Raw genomic sequence first — 7,340 nt, 5'->3', positions numbered from 1 at the left:
GAGTGCTGCTGGGGCAGCGCTCCAGGCTGCTGGGATTTCTGTGCCAGCTTCTTTTCTTAGTCAACTTTCGTCTTCTCCAGAGCTGTTATTCATGGGTTGTAATGGATTGTACCCTGTGTGTACAGCATCCCACGGCGTTCAGCTGTAGATCAAAGTGTTTTGGTTTGGTGGGATTTTAATGCAAGTGTGGTTGAAAAATAAAAGACTGAGAAGTTTTAAAGGTCTTATAAAGTGGCTCCTGACACACATTTAGCTATCCGTGGGCTGCTCTTGTGCCCTGTTCCTATGAATAGTCCTAGGGGCGCTTGTCATTCATGATAAAAAAAGGTGCAAACATGCAAAAATGCTTGCATGAGCCAACTGTGGCTTTTGGAAAATACCTAAAATATTTTCAGATATAAACTTGATTACATGCATAATGTAAAACAATGGTAGGAATTATTCAGTGCTGCATTGTAATGTCAAGATCATACATCGCTGCATAAAATCAGAGCCATTTGAGATAATGTTAGGCTGTTGTGTTGCATCTCAGTGTCAGTTCCAATCTTTGGAGACAGTGACAGATGCCACTTCTGAAGATGTCTGATATCTAAGTACAGTTTGAACATAAATTATAATACTATATAGGAACATAAAATTCAGAGCAAAAACTAGTATCTTGTACACCAAATTTTTATGCTCTCTTACGTAATGTGAAGGAAGTTTTATGACAAATACATCCTTTTTCTGACTGTTCTTACTATTGTCAAAATACTTTTATAGACAATCAGGAAGCATGCCAATTGTTGACTGTAAAAAGGGAATAAGTAGGAGTCAAGATCTAAATTTCATTCAGGCTGCAGCAAGCTTTACTTGAATGACTTCTGTTTAGCAAAAAAAGTTCAAAAGTAGGGAAGAATTACTGTGTGTCTGTTAAATTGGGAAGCCATTGGATTGTCTGCATAGGAAGTTACAATGGAGGCAGAATTGTGTGCTTGAACAGTCCAGTGTGGGGGTTCTCAGGCTCCTTACACACAGCAAGGATTAGCTCAAGCAGAGAGACTAATACACTGAGCTGAGCTGGAAATCTGTGTGCCTGAGCAAACTTGGCAGAACAGCCACTGGGTTGCTTGCAGTTCATGAAAGGAGGAGAACACATCATATTTATGGTTTCTCAAAAGAGCTGTATCTAAAATGTTAATACAGAGAAAGTAGGATACAGTATTCCATGTCCTGGTTGTATGCCATTCAAAGTTTCTTGTTCAGTCTTAGCCTCATCATTAGAAAGAACCAAAATTTAGCACTTGTTTGCATCAGGCCTTGTTTTGTCTAGTGAGAATACTGAGAAAAAAATATATATATATTTAATATATCAGAGTATATAGGATTTTCTTGTAGGTCTTGTCAAAGTTCAAATAAGGCTGAGGTTTTTTTACCCTCCTAGAAATACCTAAGAATTAATCTGCTATGTTTTTCCCTAATTCCAGGTATAAACCTTGAAGTTATTTACTGTTGTATTTTCAGGAGCCAGTGAATATACTCACAGATTTGTAGTATGACCTCAAATACTCTGAATACTGTAATTTTAAACCAGCTTTGTTGCTTAAATCCAGTCCCCTGCATTGGGCTGTGTAATGCCCATTGCTGTTCAGGTGTGTGTTCAGGAACAGCAATACCTAACAGCATCATGCACTTACTGTTAATCAAGGACACTCATTTGGGCCACTTTTATCTTACAGCATAAAGTGGGGGTGACTGGGGGACTCATCATTACTGCTGTGGAGGCTGCTGTTAGGTTTAGGCAATTTGCACGGGCTTCCAGGATTTTAAAATAAAATTGAAATGCTTCACATGTTTATAGACAGCATCAAATTATTTCAATTTTTCCTGCATTGTAGGAAGTCCTTGCGTTAATCTGACTAGAGCTGAAAGGGTGTTAACAGAGAGACTTGTGAACTACTTTTTTTTTTAATTATTCCTTCATTTATCACTTGAACAAACATCTTATTAAATTTACTAAATTATTTGTTTGGTAGCACCAGTTTTTAGAAGCTGAAGTTTTCTTTGACCAACAAGAAAGATGGAAAATTATCTAGTTATGTCTTCAAAGAAGGAAGGACATTTACAAGTTTTACTTGAATTATAGTAATTTTAACTGAAATTGGGATAAGTTAGTCAGTGTTCTTAACTTTTTATCAAATTTACTTTAATTTACCAAAATAAAACCTTCATTCAGTAAATTGTAAATTGTGATTGGGTGAAGAGTCTGATACCCACCTCATCACAGCCTCCTTCCAGGTAGTTGTAGCAAACTGACATAAATTCATTTTCTTTTGCCTGCAGTTCATATCACAAAATGTGCTATGACATGTGCAGCTGTTTGCTTCTGCTTTTGGAGTATGAATAGAGCAGTAGTTTGCATCCAGAACTTCCCCTGCTGAAGCCTGTAGCTAGAAAAATTTTAACAAATATTTTCCAGAGTTATGTAATCAGATATGACTCAAGGCTACTGTATTATTTCATTAGGTTCCTTAAATTTTTCAGAGAAGTGGTTTACTCTTGAAACTGAAATACAATTTTGGTTGCATGGTTTTAATTAATATTGTAAGATTATTAATTCTAAAGGTCTCAGACCTAACTCTTAGGCATTGAGAGTATGTGTAAAGAAGAGCTTTTGTGTAATCCAGCATAGTAAGTCTATAAATAGCATCCATCTAATTAATGGCTTAGGAGGTTATGTATAGTGCTTGTCAGGGGGTGTATCATTTTTGTCATATTTTGCCTGTGCAAAATTCAGATGGAAAATTTGGGACTTTATTTCAAAATTGGGGTCATGTGAGTTCCTGGGTCTCTCTATTCATTGAGTTTTGCTTCATGAAGTTTAGATAATAATGACTATTCTTTCTGCTCATGAATTCTGCTATTTATTAACAAATCTTAAATGTAATTATTTTAAAGATGACTACACATGTGAGACTTTATATTCCCAGGATTGATAAGAGTTTTGTTATCAGTGAAACCAGAAAGGGGTCCAAGAGGCTTTTGTTTCACTTGCCTGAACAGGAAAGAAAATACAGCTGTGATTATGATGTGCTTGTTTTGCCTCAATGTAACTTTCAAATAAAATGCAGCAGTATCTGCATTCAGTAAGTGGCTAAATCTAAAGCCATGTTTGAGGGCCTCTTGTGGTTGCATAGGTGCTGCAGAAAAGTAGTGGAGACTTGCCATGTTTGCCCCTGTGTTCTTCACCTAGAGAAGGAGTCTGTGGGTGGGTCACTGCTCTCTGTTGGCCTTTTTGTCTATCCAGCTCTGCAGCTGTTTGCCAGCTTCACCCATCTGTGAGTAAGAACTAGGAGCATTAGTATTACCCAGTGGCTGGGCAGGAGAAAACCCAACAAATTAATACACATTTTTTAGAGGAATTAATTCTGTTCTGTGTTCATTCCCAGATATGTAAGTAGAGGTAAGAACTAGGCAGCCAAGGATAAGCAACCAGAGAAGCTTAAACGAGATGAGCAATTGTAGTTCCTGTAGCGCCTGGTCAGCCACAGCTGAGCAAGTAGGGAGTGTTTGAGAGGAGGAATGGCCACAGGTAAGGAAGAGGCAGCAAACTGGGGATATTGAAAGGAGTTTAGGGGGGATGGTACAAAGATGTAAGCTACATGAATAGGGGGCCTGACCTCATTAGTAGTACTAATAGAATATGGGGTTTTTTTGAGTATATTGTGCTAATGTGAAGAGAAAACAGTTAAAAATAGAAAAAAAATAGTTTCTTATTTAAATAAAGATTAAATCCAATGTGGATTTTCATAACTAGGTTAATCTTTTAATGTACTCTGAGCTATCATCTTTCCTCTGTGTATTTCTGTGTTGTATTCATATATACAAAAATTTCTTTAAGATAAAGAATTAATGAATACTCTGGTTTGAAAATTCTCCTAGTACCAAAAGGCAAGGAAGACGTATTTCAGGTCATAATTCAGTTCCTTCAAGTATGACCTTGTCAGACATATTAGATAAGATGCTTAAAGGAGTTTCCATCGCTGCTTGAAGTAATTTCAGATTTCACAGAGTTTATTCAAACCAGTTTTGTTCTTTCCTCATCATGTGTAAAGCATTAGTGTTGTTGTGTACTAGTTAGTTGTATAGAGTTAGAAGAGTTAATTCATAGCAGGAAGCCCACTGAAGAGGTCATAAAACTGGTTGGTAGAGTAAGGGTGGTAGTGGTAGACATCCTTATGTGTATGAAATTCACAGCACAAACCGTCTACCTGTTGTTGCCTGAATTATCCACTTGTGCAAAGGTGTCTGCCTATTTCTGGTTTAGAGCATTGAGCTATTAGGGAAGAAAGAAAGGAAGAAAAAGAGTTGGCAGTAAAAGCAAGAGTAGCAAACCTTTATAAATCCCAGCAGTGACCAGTCTTTGCAAAGCATTTGTCAGCTTGGGTCCTTATCAGGCTCAGAGGGATCAAATGCCCAAATCTCTTGCAAATGATGCTGAGAGGAGGCCACTATAGAGCTAGGAATGCGAGAGTCCTGGAGCCCCCAAAACCAAACTGCTGCACAGAAGGGTCAATATTGACAGTGATAAGTATATTCTTCTGGAACAGCTGGGGAGACCTGAGGTCTAAATCCACCTGGGGCTGAGGGTTGTTTGAACCCAGGCTAAGGTCTGGGAGCTGTCTTTTGGAAATTACAGTTTTCACAGGTCTCTAGTTAAGGTTTGATGTCTTGTAGTGCTGGATTTAGATGCCTATAATCAATATCCCCTCTAAGGTCTCTGCATTTTCATGGATTGTCTTTAAAGTAGCAAGTCTTGATGGGTAAGGGTAGCGTGATAGATTGAATTATTTATTTAATTTTCATTTGCTATGACTGAAGTACATGCTTGTTATAAAAATAGTAAGTCTAATACTTGTGTTTAAAATCTTTTCTGGGAGAACATAGTGATGAAAGACTGGGCTTCTTTCCAGTGTGTATTCACATTCCAAATCTGAAATGGCTTTGTAGAAAAATCATTTCTATAAATTCTGCCTATCCACTAACAACCAGGAAACAAAGTAAACCACCAATTTCTATAACTTTTAATACTGTAAAATCAGAAATTAAGATAGGATGCAATTAAATTAAAATAAAAATAGAATTTAAACAAAATATCTTTCAATTTTCTTTGGAATAATGTAGTTATTACTTATGTTAGGTACCAGCTGGAAAAAATTTTAGAGAAAGCTTTTTTAGTTTTTTCTTTATTCTTGCTTAGTGTCATAGAAGGATCTAAAAGATCAAATAAATTTTTAGAAGTATTTAATTTGTTTGCTGTCTGTACTTTAGGAGAACACTCAGTATGAAAATCCTGATTTTATATTCAGTGAGGACAGTCCACTTACCTCTATAAGGAAATTTACATTTAGGTCAGATAGTTACATGTGTCATATATCAAAGATATTTTCTTAGTTATCCTCCCATTGTTTGATTTATATTTGATTAGCTGTAAATTACTGAAAATCCCACCTTCTCCTTTAAAATTCTCTTCACATATTTAAGCCTTCAGTTTGTTTCTACTGTTGTACAAATAACTGAAAACACAGCTGGAATCCAAATCCAATACCTGTTCAAGTGAAAAGACAGCCTGAAATGATAGTTGTCTTTTGACCATTAGCACTTTCTACCTTCAGTAAGGTAGAAGGAGCCTGCACATACCAAATTCTCCAGTTTCTTCTCTGACATTAGCAACAGGCTTCTTCATAATAAGAGTGATTACTGTGCTGTCTGTATGTCCTTGGTCAAAATAGAGGCCACAGAAATATTTTTTATTTTTCCCGACTGACACTTTTTGACAGCTTTTTTCGGCTGTGAAATACTGATGCCGACTCCTTTTTTCCTCCCTGCTCCTTCCCCGGGTACAAGCCGGGTACAAATGAATTATAAAGGGCTAAACCAGCAGACAGTTTTTCCTGTAGAATTTTCGTTGTGCCATCTGCTGGTGATGCAAAGCAAATGAACCTTGTGAAGTCCAGTCTTCCTGCAGTGCTGAACAATTGTGTCTACAGCTGAAGACAGAAAAAGCAACAGGTTTCTGTGTCCCTGATGGTGTTTAATGTGGGACAAAGTCATTTAGCTCACTTGAAGAGAGTCAATTGTAGAGAGAGCCATGTCTGTTTTTTTAAGGTGATCATGCTTGCCCTTCTAGGATTCTGTCACATAAGGGAGAGTTAGAGGTGGTACTGTAAGCATTTACCTGACAATACCACAGATTCTTCCCTCTGGAATTATAGCCTAGCTCTGAAGCACAGAAAACAGTAGAATATTTACGTTATTTGAGCAATTGTGAATGAAACACTTCTGATTCCCAGTTGTCTGCTGTAATCCGGATTGCAGGTATATATGCATGCAGATTTTTATCACTAGAGAAAACTCTATCAACTGAAATTTATAATCTAACATTGAAGTCCTCCCAAAGACTTGCATTCTTCCAACACCTGCATCTTGTAAATTCTGGAATTCATGAGTTTCAGGGTGGATCCAGCTAGACTGTGGATACCACTTGTATGTAGTAATGTATGGTAGAGAAATAAAATATTTTAACAGGAAAGAAATGCTTTATTGGAAAAGGTTTGCAGTCATTATAGAAACATTCTGAATCTAATAAATCTAATAAATGTATGTTTGGAATTTTAATATTTGAAAAATAATTTATTGTTTGTCTGTATGTATCTCAGTTTAAATCACAAACTGAGATAAGGAAGAGTTGTACCATGAGGGGAATGAGCCATTTGAAATTCATACAGATGAGCAGGAGTGTTGTCCTTTGGCTTTAAAGATAACAGTAAAAAGTTAAAACAATTGCAGGATAGTGTTGAAAAAGTCTCCAAGAGCATTTTCTTCTTTTTTTTCGTTGTCCTTTTTCAACTGCTGATCTGGCAACTTCACAGCAAAAGGAGTTGAGACTGCTGTTATTGTAAACACCACAGCTAATACTGTAAATCCACAGAAGCCTGTACTGTATAAAGGCTGGCTTTTCAATGTATGAAAGTAATTCAAGATTGCCCTGGTATTTTTGTGCTTTGTAAGAAAGGTTGAATCTATTGATCCAGATTTAGTGTGATGTCACAACACAGGAAAATTATTTTAATTTTCTTTTTTTTTCTTAAGATATTTTTTATGGCCTCCTATACTAGTCATAGTCATTCAAAATTTAGTACAGTATGACTTTTTTGTCAGGCCTTGGGTAAATAATGTTAAAACATCATTAAATGAATGGTTTGTTTTGCTGCAATCTTTACTAATTAGTATTTAAGACACCATGTTAACCATCTTGTGCAACATGCTGTTAACTTAAAAACAGAGTTATATACTGTGGT

This window comes from Geospiza fortis, unplaced genomic scaffold, assembly GCF_000277835.1.
Source record: "Geospiza fortis unplaced genomic scaffold, GeoFor_1.0 scaffold54, whole genome shotgun sequence".
Classification (NCBI taxonomy): Eukaryota; Metazoa; Chordata; class Aves; order Passeriformes; family Thraupidae; genus Geospiza; species Geospiza fortis.
The sequence above is the reverse complement of the archived record's forward strand: the minus strand, read 5'-3'. Positions refer to the sequence as shown.